The sequence below is a fragment of the Macaca fascicularis genome, chromosome 13 (genome assembly GCF_037993035.2).
Source record: "Macaca fascicularis isolate 582-1 chromosome 13, T2T-MFA8v1.1".
Classification (NCBI taxonomy): Eukaryota; Metazoa; Chordata; class Mammalia; order Primates; family Cercopithecidae; genus Macaca; species Macaca fascicularis.
In genome coordinates this window covers 55,169,100-55,187,172 of record NC_088387.1, presented here as the reverse complement: position 1 = coordinate 55,187,172, position 18,073 = coordinate 55,169,100, and positions in this window count along the sequence as shown.

Genomic DNA, 18,073 nt, shown 5'->3' with positions numbered 1-18,073 from the left:
GATTTGGATAGAAGATCAAACCAACCACGACACTCCCTTAAGCCAAAGCCTATTCCAGAGCTAGGCTCTAACTCCCTTCAATTCTGTGAAGCCTGAGAGAGGTGAGGATGCTGCAGAAGAAAATTTCAAAGCTGGCAGAGGTTGGTTGGTGAGACTTAAGGAAATAAATCATCTTTATAACATAAAAGTGCAAGGTGAAGCAGCAAGTGCTGATACAGAAGCTGCAGCAAGTTATCCAGGAGATCTAGCTAAGATCATTGATGACAGTGGCTACACTAAACAGCAGCTTTTCAATGTAGACAAAAGAGCCTTCTATTGGAAGATGCCATCAAGGACTTTTTTAGCTAGAGAGAAGCCTCAAAGGACAGGCTGACTCTCTTGTTAGGGGATAATGCAGATGGTGACTTTCAGTTGAAGCCAATGCTCATTTGCCATTTTGAAAATCCTATCGCCCTTCCGAATTATGCTAAATCTACTCTGCCTGTTCTCTGTAAATGGAACCACAAAGTCTAGATTACAGCACATCTGCTGGTCATCCAAGAGCTCTGATGGGGATGTACAAGGAGATTAATGTTGTTTTCATGCCTGTTACCACAACATCTATTCTGTAGCCCATGGATCAAGGAGTAATTTTAACTTTCAAGTCTTTTATGTAAGAAATACATTTCATAAGGCTATCACTGCCTTAGATAGTGATTCCTCTGATGGATCTGGGCAAAGTAAACTAAAAGTCTGCTGGAAATGACTTACCATTCTAAATGTTGTTAAGAACATTTGTGATTCATAGGTGGAGGTCAAAATACCAATATTAACAGGAATTTGGAAGAAGTTGATTTCGACCTTCATGAATGACTTTGAGGAATTCAAGACTTCAGTGGAGGAGGTAACTGCAGATGTGGTAGAAATAGCAAGTGTGCTAGAATTAGAATTGGAGCCTGAAGATGTGATTGAATTTCTGCAATCTCCTGATGAAACTTGAATGGATGAGGAATTGCTTCCTTGAGATGGACTCTATTCCCGGTAAAAATTCTGCGAATATTGTTGAAATGGTAACAAAGGATTTACAATATCACATAAACTTAATTGATAAAGCAGTTGCAGGGTTCGAAAGGATTGACTCCAATTTTGAAAGAAGTTCTGCTGTGGGTAAAATGCTACTAAACAGCTTTGCATGCTGGAGACATCTTCCCTGAAAGGAAGAATAATTCAATGTGGTCAACTTCCTTTATTGTCATATTTGCTTTATTGTGGTGGTCTGGAACTCAACCTAAAATTTCTCAGAGGTATGCCTATACATCAGTTCCTCGAAGAATGACACTTTGTTAAATGTCCTTTTGTTATAACGTTGATGAAAAAATCACTTCCTGGCCGGAGCCACAGTTTGTGTCCAGTTTGCGTGTTTTCTCTATGTCTACATGGGTTTTCTCTGGGTACTCAGCTTCCTCCCACATCCCAAAGATGTGCGTGTCAGGTGAATGGGCATGTCTACATTGTCCCAGTGTAAGGGAGTGTGGAGATGTGTGTGTGTGAGTGCACTGGGATGGGATAGCAACCTTTCCAGGACTGATTTCTGCCCTGCCTCCTGAGCTGCTGGGATAGGGTCCAGCCACTGGCGACCCTGAACTGAAATGAGTGGGTTGGAAAACGAGGGAGTGAATGAATGAATGATTGAATGAATATACATTATTGTAAAATAACAATTCATAACTTCTACAACAATCATGCAAATGCACCACAGTAAACAATGCTTTCTGAATGCACTCAGTAAGCCTGCCAGATTTGTTCTTGTTTGTTTGTAAACTGCACAGTGGTAGTAGGTGCTCCTTACAATTTTTCCTTTGCAAACATTTATTTATTGATTCAATCCACCATCACTAGGACTGCTGTCACTCACTGATTCACCAAAAAAATTGGGTAATTATCTTGTTTCTACTGATCTTTCTTTTTTAAAATTATTATTATACTTTAAGTTCTAGGGTACATGTGCACAACGTGCAGGTTTGTTACATATGTATACATGTGCCATGTTGGTGTGCTGCACCCATTAACTCATCATTTACATTAGGTATATCTCCTAATGCTATCCCTCCCACCTCCCTCCACCCCATGACAGGCCCCAGTGTGTGATATTCCCCTTCCTGTGTCCAAGTGTTCTCATTGTTTAATTCCCACCTATGAGTGAGAACATGTAGTGTTTGGTTTTCTGGTCTTGTGATAGTTTGCTGAGAATGATGGTTTCTAGCTGCATCCATGTCCCTATAAAGGACAGGAACTCATCCTTTTTTATGGCTGTGTAGTATTACATGGTATATATGTGCCACATTTTCTTAATCCAGTCTATCATTGATGGACATTTGGGTTAGTTCCAAGTCTTTGCTATTGTGAATAGTGCTGCAATAAACATACATGTGCATGTGTCTTTATAGCAGCATGATTTATAATCCTTTGGGTATATACCTAGTAATGGGATGGCTGGGTCAAATGGTATTTCTAGTTCTAGATCCTTGAGGAATCACCACACTGTCTTTCACAATGGTTGAACTAGTTTACAGTCCCAACAACAGTGTAAAAGTGTTTCTATTTCTCCACATCCTCTCCAGCACCTGTTGTTTCCTGAATTTTTAATGATTGCCATTCTAACTGGTGTGAGATGGTATCTCATTGTGGTTTTGGATTTGCATTTCTGTGATGGTGAGTGATGATGAGCATTTTTTCATGTGTCTGCTGGCTGCATAAATGTCTTCTTTTGAGAAGTGTCTGTTCATATCGTTTGCCCACTTTTTGATGGGGTTGTTTGTTTTTTTCTTGTAAATTTGTTTGAATTCTTTGTAGGTTCTGGATATTAGCCCTTTGTCAGATGAGTAGATTGCAAATTTTTTCTCCCATTCTGTAGGTTGCCTGTTCACTCTGATGGTAGTTCCTTTTGCTGTGCAGCTCTTTACTTATCAGATCCCATTTCTTTAGTTATTAGATCCCATTTCTCAATTTTGGCTTTTGTTGCCATTGCTTTTGGTGTTTCAGACATGAAGTCCTTGCCCATGCCTATGCCCTGAATAGTATTGCCTAGGTTTTCTTCTAGGGTTTTTTATGGTTTTAGGTCTAACATTTAAGTCTCTAATTCATCTTGAATTAATTTTTGTATAAGGCGTAAGGAAGGGATCCAGTTTCAGCTTTCTACTTATGGCTAGCCAGTTTTCCCAGCACTATTTATTAAATAGGGAATCCTTTCCCCATTTCTTGTTTTTGTCAGGTTTGTCAAAGATCAGATGGTTGTAGATGTGTGGTATTATTTCTGTGGGCTCTGTTCTGTTCCATTGGTCTATATCTCTGTTTTGGTACCAGTACCATGCTGTTTGGGTTACTGTAGCCTCGTAGTATAGTTTGAAGTTAGGTAGCGTGATGCCTCCAGCTTTGTTCTTTTGGCTTAGGGTTGTCTCGGCAATGCGCACTCTTTTTTGGTTCCATGTGAACTTTAAAGTAGTTTTTTTCCAATTCTGTGAAGAAAGTCATTGGTAGCTTAATGGGGATGGCATTGAATCTATAAATTACCTTGGGCAGTATGGCCATTTTCATGATATTGATTCTTTCTACCCATGAGCATGGAATGTTCTTCCATTTTTTTGTGTCCTCTTTTATTTCATTGAGCAGTGGTTTGCAGTTCTCCTCGAAGAGGTCCTTCACATCCCTTGTAAGTTGGATTCCTAGGTATTTTATTCTATTTGAAGCAAATGCGAATGGGAGTTCACTCATGATTTGGCTCTCTGTTTGTCTGTTATTGATATATAAGAATGCTTGTGATTTTTGTACATTGATTTTGTATCCTGAGATTTTGCTGAAGTTGCTTACCAGCTTAAGGAGATTTGGGGCTGAGACAATGGGGTTTTCTAAATATACAATCATGTCATCTTCAAAGAGGGACAATTTGACTTCCTCTTTTCCTAATTGAATACCCTTTATTTCTTTCTTTTGTCTAATTGCCCTGGCTAGAACTTCCAACACTATGTTGAATAGGAGTGGTAAGAGAGGGCATCCCTATCTTGTGCCAGTTTTCAAGGGGAATGCTTCCAGTTTTTGCCCATTCAGTATGATATTGGCAGTGGGTTTGTCATAAATAGCTCTTATTATTTTGAGATATGTTCCATCAATACCAAATTTATTGAGAGTTTTTAACATGAAGCGCTGTTGAATTTTGTCAAAGCCCTTTTCTGCATCTATCGAGATAATCTTGGGGGTTTTGTCTTTGGTTCTGTTTATATGCTGTATTACATTTATTGATTGGTGTATATTGAACCAGCCTTGCATCCCAGGGATGAAGCCCATTTGATCATGATGGATAAGCTTTTTGATGTGCTGCTGGATTCGGTTTGCCAGCATTTTATTGAGGATTTTTGCATCGATGTTCATCATGGATGTTAGTCTAAAATTCTACTTTTTTTTGTTGTGTCTCTGCCAGGCTTTGGTATCAGGATGATGCTGGCCTCATAAAATGAGTTAGGGAGGATTCCCTCTTTTTCTATTGATTGGAATAGTTTCAGAAGGAATGGTAGCAGCTCCTTCTTGTACCTCTGGTAGAATTTGGCTGTGAATCCATCTGGTCCTGGACTTTTTTGGTTGGTAGGCTATTAATTATTGCCTCAATTTCAGAGCCTGTTATTGATCTATTCAGGGATTCAACTTCTTCCTGGTTTAGCCTTGCGAGAGTGTATGTGTCCAGGAATTTATCCATTTCTTCTAGGTTTCTAGTTTATTTGCATAGAGGTGTTTATAGTATTCTCTGATGGTAGTTTTTATTTCTGTGGGATTGGTGATGATATCCCCTTTATCATTTTTTATTGCGTCTATTTGATTCTTCTCTCTTTTCTTATCAGTCTTGCTAGCGGTCTATCAATTTTGTTAATCTTTTCAAAAGCCAACTCCTGGATTCATTGATTTTTTGGAGGGTTTTTTTGTGTCTCTATCTCCTTCAGTTCTGCTCTGATCTTAGTTATTTCTTGCCTTCTGCTAGCTTTTGATTGTGTTTGCTCTTGCTTCTCTAGTTCTTTTAATTGTGATGTTAGGGTGTCAATTTTAGATCTTTCCTGCTTTCTCTTGTGGGCATTTAGTGCTATAAATTTCCCTCTACACACTGCTTTAAATGTGTCCCAGAGATTATGGTATGTTGTCTCTTTGTTCTCATTGGTTTCAAAGAATATCTTTATTTCTGCCTTCATTTTGTTATGTCCCCAGTAGTCATTCAGGAGCAGGTTGTTCAGTTTCCATGCAGTTGAGGGGTTTTAAGTGAGTTTCTTAATCCTGAGTTCTAGTTTGATTGCACTGTGGTCTGAGAGACAGTTTGTTATAATTTCTGTTCTTTTACATTTGCTGAGGAGTGCTTTATTTCCAACTATGTGGTCAATTTTGGAATAAGTGTGATGTGGTGCTGAGAAGAATGTATATTCTGTTGATTTGGGGTCCAGAGTTCTGTAGATGTCTATTAGGTCTGCTTGGTGCAGACCTGAGTTCAATTCCTGGATATCCTTGTTAACTTTCTGTCTCGTTGATCTGTCTAATGTTGACAGTGGGGTGTTAAAGTCTCACACGATTTTTGTGTGGGAGTCTAAGTCTCTTTGTAAGTCTCTAAGGACTTGCTTTATGAATCTGGGTGCTCCTGTATTGGGTGCATATATATTTAGGATAGTTAAATCTTCTTGTTGCATTGATCCCTTTACCATTATGTAATGGCCTTCTTTGTCTGTTTTGATCTCTGTTGATTTAAAGTCTGTTTTTATCAGAGACTAGGATTGCAACCCCTGCCTTTTTTTGTTTTCCATTTGCTTGCTAGACTTCCTCCATCCCTTTATTTTGAGCCTTTGTATGTATCTGCATATAAGATGGGTCTCCTGAATAAAGCACATTGATGGGTCTTGACTCTTTATCCAATTTGCCAGTCTGTGTCTTTTAATTGGAGTATTTAGCCCATTTAAATTTAAGGTTAATATTGTTACGTGTGAATTTGATCTTGTCATTATGATGTTCGCTGGTTATTTTGCTTGTTAGTTGATGCAGTTTCTTCCTAGCAGCGATGGTCTTTACATGTTGGCTTTTTTTTTTTTTTTTTTTGCAATGGCTGGTACTGGTTGTTCCTTTCCATGTTTAGTGCTTCCTTCAGGAGCCCTTGTAGTGCAGGCCTGGTGGTGATAAAATCTCTCAGCATTTGCTCGTCTGTAAAGGATTTTATTTCTCCTTTACTGATGAAACTTAGTTTGCCTGGATATGAAATTCTGGGTTGAAAATTCTTTTCTTTAAGAATGTTAAATATTGGCCCCCACTCTCTTCTGGCTTGTAGAGTTTCTGCTGAGAGATCCGCTGTTAGTGATGGGCCTCCCTTTGTGGGTAACCCGACCTTTCTCTCTGGCTGCCCTTAACATTTTTTCCTTCATTTCAACTTTGGTGAATCTGACAATTATGTGTCTTGGAGATGCTCTTCTCGAGGAGTATCTTTGTGATATTCTCTGTATTTCCTGAATTTGAATGTTGGCCTGCCTTGCTAGGTTGGGAAAGTTCTCCTGGATAATATCCTGCAGAGTGTTTTCCAACTTGGTTCCATTCTTCCCGTCACTTTAGTTACACCAGTCAGACATAGATTTGGTCTTTTCACATAGTCCCATATTTCTTGGAGGCTTTGTTCATTTCTTTTTACTCTTTTTTCTCTAAACTTCTCACTTCATTTCATTCATTTGATCTTCAACCACTAATACACCTTCTTCCAGTTGATCGAATCGGTTACTGAAGCTTGTGCATTTGTCACGTAGTTCTCATGCCATGTTTTTCAGCTCTATCAGGTCATTTAAGGACTTCTCTACATTGGTTTTTCTAATTAGTCATTCGTCTAATCTCTTTTCAAGGTTTTTAGCTTCTTTGCAATGGATTTGAACTTCCTCCTTTAGCTCGGAGAAGTTTGATCATCTGAAGTCTTCTTCTCTCAACTCATCAAGGTCATTCTCCATCCAGCTTTGTTCTGTTGCTGATGAGGAGCTGCGTTCCTTTGGAGGGGGAGAGGCACTCTGATTTTTAGAATTTTCAGTTTTTCTGCTCTGTTTTTTCCCCATCTTTGTGGTTTTATTTACCTTTGGTCTTTGATGATGGTAACGTACAGATGGGGTTTTGGTGTGGATGTCCTTTCTGTTTATTAGTTTTCCTTCTCACAATCAGGATCCTCGGCTGCAGGTCTGTTGGAGTTTGCTGGAGGTCCACTCTAGACCCTGTTTACCTGGGTATCAGCAGCGGAGGCTGTAGAAGAGTGAATATTGCTGAACAGCAAATGTTGCTGCCTGATTGTTCCTCTGGAAGCTTCATCTCAGAGGGGTACCCAGCCGTGTGAGATGTCAGTCTGCCCCTACTGGGGGGTGCCTACCCGTTAGGCTACCTGGGGGTCAGGGACCCACTTAAGGAGGCAGTCTGTCCGTTCTCAGATCTCAAACTCCATGCTGGGAGAACCACTACTCTCCTCAAAGCTGTCAGACAGGGATATTTAAATCTGCAGAGGTTTCTGCTGCCTTTTGTTTGCATATGCCCTGTCCCCAGAGGTGGGGTCTACAGAGGCAGGCAGGCCTCTTTGAGCTGTCGTGGGCTCCACACAGTTTGACCTTCCCAATGGCTTTGTTTACCTACTCAAGCCTCAGCAATGGCAGGTGCCCCTCCCCCAGCCTGGCTGCTGCCTTGCAGTTAGATCTCAGACTGCTGTGCTAGCAATGAGGGAGGCCCTGTAGGCATGGGACCCTCCGAGCGAGGTGCGGGATATAATCTCCTGGTATGCTGTTTGCTAAGACCCTTGGAAAAGCGCAGTATTAGGGTGGGAGTGACCTGATTTTCCAGGTACTGTGTGTCATGGTTTCCCTTTTGCTAGGAAAGGGTATTCCCTTACCTCTTATGCTTCCCGGGTGAGGCAATGCCTCGCCCTGCTTCGGCTCTCGCTCAGTGGGCTGCACCCACTATCCTGCACCCACTGTCCTGCACCCACTGTCTGACACGCCCCAGTGAGATGAACCTGGTACCTCAGTTGGAAATGCAGCAATCACCCATTTTCTGTGTCGCTCATGCTGGGAGCTGTAGCCTGGAGCTCTTCCTATTCGGCCATCTTGGAACCACCCCCAATCTTTCTTAAGTACATATATCTCACATGCATTTCACTGTTTAACATTAGAAGTGTTTTGGTTTGGACTTTTTTAGAAGTTTGGTGATATTTTGGGAACCAGAAATAGGCTGTAGGAACTTAATTCTTGTTTATATCAATTAGCCCATAGTAATATTGGTTTTGCTTAATGTTGCAGTTTCCAAAAACATATGAATATTGTTAAGTGAGGACTTACTGTAATTGTTATGCAACTTCTGTTCTGATAACAACCCAGTTGTTGTTCTTTTCAATGAAATGATACTGGAAGGAAATAGCCCTTTGCATTGCTGTAAACTAACAAGGTGTCCTCCTATCCGTGGCTCACTTGTGATTCCTCAGCACTTTGCTGCTCTTTCGCACTCTGGGCAGCAGATCTCATCTGCTGGTGTTTTCCCTTCACTCTGTCATGCCATCAAATACTTTTTGCTAATGTGGCCCAGTTTCAGTTTGTTTCACCAGAAAATAAATTTTATTTCACAGCTTCATAGCTCTTCATCCTTCCCATGTTACTCCAAACACATGCTCACTGGGCTTCCATAGCTCATCAAGTAATTTCTTACACACTCTTTCTACGTTATAAGAACATTCCCTGTTTGCCTTCCTTGACATCTCTTTCTTAAACTCTTTTCTGACATCAAAATCCTCACTTCCTGGGAGAAAAGGCTTGTTGTGAAAAGAGCATACGTGGGATTCAGAGTTTTTAGATTCCAGTGTTACCTCCTTCTGCAACTCACTAGCTGTGAAAATTTAAACAATTGCTCCATCTTAGTTTTCTTACTTGTAAATGGGAATGACAAAGAGGACTTTCCCCACAGAGGTACTGTGAGGATTACTTGAGATAATACATGTCAAAAGCTGTTCCTAGAGATTTCAGAATGTGTTCATTGTTATTTCAGAAGGTCGTTTTTCTTCTAGTTTTTACTTTGATAGACTCTCAATTCATGCAAATAATACATGGTCTATTTGCAGTTTAAATTTAATTACAGATTCACAAAATATGTGGTTACTTTCTCCTAACATTAATCGTTGGTACCAAGCCAGGTTTGACCTTTTCTACCCAAGGAATTTAGAGTTGGAAATAAAAGGCAAAATTATAAGAAGGAGAACTAAGTATCGTTCAAGTCCTAAAGTATGCTAATTAACACATTTGTTTGCCTTTGGAACATCTAGGAAAACAACTATATACTAATTCTCTTAAAAATGATTTATTTAAACATTTGTGGAAGATTCAGGTGTGTGATTTTAATTGCACAATTAATTAATTATTGGTGAGGTCTTTTTATTTCTTCCTAGTAATCAACATAATAAAACACTGTAGTATAAATTATGGCAGAAAAGAAAATTAATAAATGTAGTTGCAGCTTTTAATTTTTATTCTGAAAGTATGTTTAAACAATTGATTATTAATTTTAACTAGATTTTTTCTTCTTCCTCACTCTTTCCCCCTTCTCCCTCTTTTTGCTGATTAATTCATTCCTTCCTTCTTTCCTTCAGTTTATACAAACAAAACACAATAATGACAACAATGCTATATGAAAGGCCTTACCTAAAAATATTTAAGCTGTGAAAAGATGAAAACAAAGGAATGGACAGCAATGGCTAATCTGGTATTTGTCTATGAGTTAATATGTAAGAAGGGAAAAAGGTTGCTGATCGTGTATGTGTGTGTATCTATGTTTGTTTGTTTATAAACAATCTGGCGCATTCATGCCCAATGAAGAGTTAATTACAATCACATTATTAGGACCCTTGTAAGAAAATAGTGTCATGTACATAGATATTCATTTCAGCATTCTTTGCAATAACAGAGCCCTAGAAACAACTTAAACACCTGCCAATGGGGAAATAGTAAAATACATTATATTGCAGCATTAGGACAATGGCATAGCTCCATTTCTGATGGAAATGTTTACATAAATGTTCATCAAGCTATAGATTATGTGAAGAAAGCTTTGCTTAGAAGAACACAGTATTATGCCCCAATCATTGTGTGTGTGTGTGTGTGTGTGTGTGTATGTATGTTTATGTGTAGCTGAGCTTATATTTCTGTGTACAGTAATTATCTGGGGAAGGAAATTAGAGTTCTGATTGAGACAAAGACATTTTTACTAATTGATTTTTTTTAAAAAACAATCATATATATTACATCTTCACTTAAAAATACTACTTATAAAAGAACTTAGTCTTTTTGGTTTCAGAACTTGATTATCAATCTAGGGTCTATCATTTCTTGGCATCATGATCTTAGGCAAGACATTTTGTTTCTCTGAGTCTCAGTTTTCTCACCTGTAAAATGAAGATGATGATGTTCATCACACGAGTGTTATGCAAATTAACTGAAAAAAGGTCTGTGAAAGTGCTTTCTAAGCTCTCAAGGGGTGATTACTGTGGGACACTTTTCTTAATAATCATCTTCCTCCACCTTTTCTACATAGTTCCCCCACAGCCCACTGCCTCACGGAAGATGTCTGTCATTAAAGGGCAAATGATCTCCTTGGAATTCCTAGTTGGCCAGGAGCACTGCCTGAGAAGGAAGGCTGAGGAATTCAGGGAAGGTTTAAGTTGGATTCCGCCAACCTTTTCCCACAATTTGATGAGCATTTTAATTCTGTGCAACTGGACTCAGTGTTCCCAGGTCCTAACTCAACTCTGAAATGGGATTCAGAAATCCTCACTGCATTCTCACCTGTCCAGACAAGATGGAAAAGTCTAATTCCATTTCAATTCATTATTTGTTCAACCAGTAGTTATTGAACACTGACTGTATGCTAGGTGCTCAGGGGAATTCATCAGTCCCCTGGAGTTTACAGTAGAGCAGACACAGCAAATACTTGTTACTATTGTGCACAGTCATGAGAACTTATTTTAAATAAAGGATGTTGGTGAATGAAACACGTTTACTAAATCCAACGGCTGCCGTCACAAGAATATCCTGCAAATGCTAGCTTCTTGTTCTCTATTGTTAATATATGAAAAATGTGACTACCTGCCCAGGTGAGTAAAGACACTTCCTGTACATATTTTTCAAAATGTATCAATGGTCAGGGGGCCAGTAGGAGCTAGACATGAGGGTTTTCTAAGAGTTTCACCACGCCTTCTATCCTGGGTCTATGAGTTTGATCCTTGCATCTCCAGGCATCTGCACAGGACTGTGAAAGTTAATGGGAGAAGCAGAACAAATGGAGATTTCTGGAGACAAGACAAAGACATCTTTTTAGGACTTAGCATTATTGATGAAAACTTGAGAGGAGTGACAGGTCATGAACCAACTTTGGATCTTCTTTCATAGAAAGACCATGATTCATATGCAGCAACTTCCTTCCCTTTCCAGCCCTCCCCCACTTGCCCTCTCCCGCAAACCTTCTTACTCACCGCAGAACTTCACTGTGAGAGAGCTTGGATTGAAATAATTCATGTCTGAAAAAGAAACTTCTTGTTAGAACACAGACATCATTGACAATTAGCCAGGATTCCAATGAGAAAAAAAGGAGGCCCAGACAAGGTAAATGCATTTGTGTTTATATAACATGTGATGTGTTTTGAAGTTCTCCCCAAGGAGAAAGGCCTTCTCTTCTACTTCAAAAGTTATTTTCATGTTTTTGAAATTACTGGAAAATTATGGGCTAAACCCCCTTCACACGTAATTTATTTCACCCGGTATCTCATATTTTGTGATAACATGCAAATACCATATGTTGCACTTTCTTTTTATATATGGAGGAGGGAGGGGAAGAGAACTGGCAGAATTATCACTAGGCACTGCAAAACCTTCCACTGAAATCCACGTTTACCATGGTGACATTTACTAGTTACGGCAGAGCTGATCAACTGCAGATTTTCCTGCTGCTGAGGCTAAATTGCAAGCTGCTCATAGTGCCATCAGATGCTGCTGGGTTTCCGGCCAATGAGAACTTTGGGAATACTTTCCTCTCTCCCTGTTTTCCACTGCAGTAGAGCCCCCATGCCACCATGTGTGCAAAGTCGGCACACACTCTGCTGTGTTTGAACTTGATTGACCTCGCACAGCACTTTCTTAGAATAAATACAACTCCCATCATCTTATGGGTTCCAAATGCTTAAGCCAGAAATCCCAGGGCCTTCATTTTTGTTTTCCCTAACATGTATTTACTTTTCTAAATGAAATGGTCAATATCTAAGAGTATACATATTCATAAGACTGAAGAAAGTGGAAAAAAAAAACCCCCACACATCTTGCATTCTGCTATTCTATTTCATCTGAGGCAAAATGTTTTATGCCAGGCCAAGTGAGTCAAAAACACAAAGCTATTATTCAGCCCATAGCTGCTTCAATCATTTCTTTACCAACAATGGTGAAAAGATGTGATTTTACAAGCAAACAGGAAGAAAAAGCTTGAACACACCCTGGGAACGTGTTTAAGACGTTGATTTATGTTTCGTGCTGAGTCTTACACCTGCAGTTCAAGCAAAACCCAACTTGGCTGCCCCACAGAGTCTGGTTTATTAGGTATCAAGGAGTCGCAAGAAGCCATGTAATTAAAACCGTAATTAACTGGAAAAGGAAAGTGCCACCTGAGTTTTGAGAGGCTGTCAATTTTATTTCCATTACAGCTCTCCTTCTGTTTCTCCTCTCAGACTTTTTCTTTTACTTTGCTTGATCAGAAAACAATATATACATACACACTATGTACATATTTGCTTTTTAATGTAGTTAAACCTGCACTAATGGCTACTTTCTTATGGAAAAAGTCACAAGAGTTGTTACCTGCTTTGGGTTTTCTAAATCAATTTGATCAGAGGAGAGGGGAAACTGTACGAAATGTGACATCCAATATGGTACCTACCGGCCACATGTGGCTATGGAGCACTCGAACTGTGGTCAGTCACAATGAAGACGCGCTGTAAGTTTAAAATACATGTCAGATATTGAAGATGCAGTACAAAACAGAATGTAAGAAATAGCTCAGTGATACTTTTTATATTGATTGCTTGACAAGTGGTATTATTTTGAATATATTGGGTTGTGTTTACTTTTTTTTTTTTAGAATGACTACTATAACATTTAGAATTGGACATGGGGCTCATGCTATATTTCTATTGGGCAGTGCTGATCTAGAGGTGAGGTACTGCATAGCCTGCTGAATTATGAAAAGATGCACTAGAAATACTTTTTTTGTCCTTTCTGCCATCCCGAGAGCTGAAAGGGTTCACCAGCAGGGAGGAATTAAGTGCACTTGGTGGCAGTGTGCAAGGGTACTGGAACATGTTATTAAGGCATATGTTTATAATTGCCGGATTGTTCAACTCAATTTCTCAATGAATGGCTCGAAGGGAGATGTGGGAGCAGCACAACTGGAGCTTCAAGGGTCCTTTCTTCTGTAACTGCCCCTTGGCCAACAGAGGTTCAAACACACCATGAAATATGTGAGCACCAGAACGAGGAGTGCTAGAAACTTCAAATGGAAGTACTGAAAAAGAGTTCAAAACCAACAAGTATGCCTCAATTTGTGAATTAAAGTTCTGATAAAACAATCTTTTAAAGAGGTCAATCCATTTACATTAGATTCTGTAAACATCCGGCTCACATTATTACACCGTCTTTCTGAACCACGTCCCTGGTGGGTTATGAAAAGGATTTGTAATAAAGACACAATTATATAAAAGTTTTGAAGGTGGCTAGGGATGAGGGCTTTTTGGTACTTTACATCTGAAACAGGCAAAAGATTTAAAAATAGCCTAGTCTTCCTCTTTTCCTTTTTTATTTTTTGGCTTGGGGAGGTAGCAGAGACAGTTTTGACACATCCAGAACTGAATGCAGTCAACGGAGTGAAAAGATAATCTAGAGGATGGGAGAAAATATTTGCCAAGTTTTCCACTGGCGGGATTCATATCCAGAATATACAAGAAACTCCAACATCTCAACAGCAAAGACATAAACAATCGATTTAAAAAAATGGGAAAATGACCTGAGTAGATATTTCTCTAAAGAAGACATACAAATGGCCAAGAAATATTTTTAATGCTCAACATCATTAATCATCAGGGAAATGCAAATCAAAAACCCACAATGAGTTAATATCTCACCTCAGGATGGCTATTATTATAAAAGACATAAAAGAACAAATGCTAGTGAGGATGCAGAGAAAAGGACCTCTTATGCACTGTTGGTGAGAATGTAGACTAGTACAGCCACTCTGGAGAACATTGTGGAGTTTCCTCAAAAAACTACAAATAAAACTACCACGTGATCCAGCAACTCCACTACTGGGCATTTATCCAAAAGTAAGGAAGTCAGTATATCAAGACATCTGCACCCCCATATTTATTGTAGCACTACTCACAATGGCCAAGATAGGGATTCAACCTAGGTGTTCCACAACAGATGACTGAATAATGAAAATGTGATACACACGTGCGTGCGCGCACACACACACACACAATGGAGCACTATTCAGCCATAAAAATAAATAAAATCCTGTTATTTTCAGCAACATGGATGGTACTGGAGAACATTATGTTAAGTGAAATAATACAGAAAGAGAAATTTAAACACTGCATTTTCTCACTTATATGTGGAAGGTAAAAATAGATGATCTCGTAGAACTAAAAAGTAGACAGAGGATACTAGAGGCTGGGAAAGTTAGGAAGAAGGGGAGCATAGAGAAAGATTTGTTAAAGGATACAAAATTCAGCCGGATAGGATGACTAAAGTCTAGTGTTCTATATCACTGTAGGAGGACTATAGTCATCTATATTATACAGTTTCAAATAGTAAGAAGGAGGATATTGAACGTTCTCAAGGCAAAGAAATGATAAATGATTAAGATGATGAATGTGCCAGTTGCCCTGACCTGATCTCTATACATGTCCTGAAACATCATGAGGTACCCCCAAAATACATACAACTATGTCAATTAAAAAAATAAAAAATATAATTAAAAAAGAGGAACGCAGCATATTGTTTCTCTATTACCAATATAATAGTGACAAATCGATCAATTGAAATTTCCCAAAGGAAGTTAAGACACTGAGAACCCCTTTCTTTGGCCAGAGTGGGGGAAAATATTATGTGTCTTTCTAGCCTAAATCTTTCCCCACATCTCTGCAGTCACACATTCTTTAAGCTGCATTTATTACAAGGTAAGGGTCTCTGGAATCTTCTAGTTGAGAACAGGAATACGTCACTGCGTAATTTTGGGAAGTGAGCCTGAGGTACTCAGAACAGATGACACAGGGGTCTTAGGTCCTGATTCAGCTACAAGTCAGCAGGGCACCCCAGGACCATCTGTGTTCTATAAATTACAGTAACGCTGGCACATGTGGCTTGTAAATCACCCACGAACAGGCTTCACCTCGTGACACACGACATGAACCCTGTTGTATATTCCAATAAACTCCCATAAACCATCTGATATAAACTCCGGATTATGTTTCTTTAGGGGTTGGAATACTTAGACTTTTCTTTGCTGGTCTGATTCCCTTTCACATGTGAAGTGAATACACACGGCATGTTCCATTCCCTTTCCCATACACTAGCGTTTTGCTATTTTTCAAGGGCAGAATTTTACTTAGTGGCTGACATGAGCAATTTTGTGAACTTTAAAGGACCAATCTTTTTTCCCCGTTGCCTTCTTTAATAAACTTGTTTCTTTCAACACCACCGTGAATGTCAAAGTCTTGTGGTTACTACACATGGAAAATACGATTTATAAACAGCAAATTAATGACCAAATTGTCAGTAACCAACTTCACTGAATATAAATAAACGCTTATCATAAAGGGTCATATCACTTATATGGCTTTGCTGGGTTTCTGGCAATTTACACGGCTGCCTTCTACAATAGTTTTGTGTGTGCGTGCAGGAGCACAAGGAGAAAGAATAGCAGGAGTGGAGACAGCATTCAATTCCATTTATGGCTCCTCCATAAATGGTTCCAAGCAACTGTTTTTGGTTGGAACTCAGTGTTACCTTATTCATGGAGTCTGGTCCTTCCTCTATCTTCAGGGAATTCTTTTCCGAGGAATTCCTTCTTAAGGCTCATCACGCTAACTTGTTGGTCCACATGCCAGAAAAAGTGGCAGAAAAAAATACCTAAATATAAGCTCTTCCCAAGACATCAAGCTTTGCTTCTATTAAGAAACATGGTCATTTTTTTTCCTTCTCTCTACTTTTCATTTTTTAAAACAGTAATGACAAAACTACATTTTCATTTATTTTTGTCACATAATTAAAGTACTTTATTTAGATAATTCTTTCAGTTGGGGGTATTTTGATGTAACATTAAATTATTGTCTTTATGCCACTTTTTACAGATACACAGATGTAAATGAAAAAGAGAGACCATTATTTTGTTGTGGAATTTAAATGAAGCATAAAATATTTGTGAGACAAAATTCAGTAGCTCCTTAAGGGGCGAAAGCATGAGATAATTCAGAATTAATTTTATTGGTCTGATGTATCCTAGTCATATTTAGCTGAAAGTTATGTTAAGTTTCCACATTTGTTGTCTGAAAAATGCACTGATTATTATTTTCTATATAGTAACTCTCAAGTCTACGTAAGGAAAACACAATGCTATCTTTAATGATTCAAGAATTGTAAAAGGTTCACATACTCCATAGAAATTAGATAACTTTTTTTCAAAGTTATAGTAGTTCCTTGAGATATAAACATTCTAAAATCACATAAAGTCTAAATGTTCAGGCTTTGCTGAGAAAATGCCCCTACGACTGAATGTAACACTCTTAGTGGAAAAGAGGTAAACATTAAATTTTACTCAGACACAGAGCAGCTCTACTATGAATTCAAAAACACAGCTTCCAGAAACTTCTAAATACATAGTATCGTTCCTTACTTATCACAATTTATTCTATAAATTTAGGGATTTATTGATTGTAGTGGAAACATTTGCAAATAATTTAAAAATTTCATGACACATTGTACATCTCAAAGGATTTCATTCAGTTCTTCTTTTTCAACTGCAATCAGTAATTTTTTTTTCAAGACTCTTAATATGTTGAACTAGGGTATAGTTAAGAGATTGTTGGAAATTCCCAAAAGGAGATTTAATAAAACAAATATGAACAAAGATGAACTTTGTAGAACTGTTATTTTCTTTCATTCACATAATTTTTGAACAAGTTCTGTTTCTGCTTTCTATTACATCTAAATAGTTCTCATTTTTATTCAACATCAAGAGATATTAATGTGGGTGCATCAAATCAAAGTTTGGGTTCTTTGAACCTATCAAACTATTTTTTTCAAATATTTGGGGTCTGATAAAACCCAAAATACATACTATCAGCACTTTTTCCATTAATTATTAAACCCATGTGCATTTTGAGAAAAATTTGATCCATATGGGTTCTGGTTCATTTGTGCTTTACTCATCAAAATGCTTTTTCTTGAAGCCCATGTCCAAGAAATCTTTTGAGCCCTGTTAAGTTTTTTGAACTTTGCCAAGAATAAACAAAGTTGAACACCAGAAGATTCAAGTTGGTTTGTAATCCTATCCCTATGGAGTATTAGTGGGTTCTAAACTTGTATTAAATACATATTCTCATCCCTAATAGGTAGTCGGACATCTCCAGGGGAAGCTTGAGGAAAAAAGTCAGATATATGTCAACAAAACATCAGAAAAATCTCAGAATGCATCACAATTCATTAAAATTAATTTGATTATATTTTATTTTGAGTACATATGCAAAGATGTTCCCTTGAATCAGAACTGGAAAGCTAAAAGGCATCTCAAGTGGGTAACCAAAAAAAAAAAAAAAAAAAAAAAAATTCAACAACAATTCCTAAATATTGGGATTTGGCTGAAAATAATCATGAGAAACATTCAAGTGCTTTTTTGGGGGAAAAATGGGAATGTGGTCTATGGTGCTTTGTTTTTTTCTATTTCTTCCCTTTCGAATATCTATTTTCTTCCCTTTCAAGTA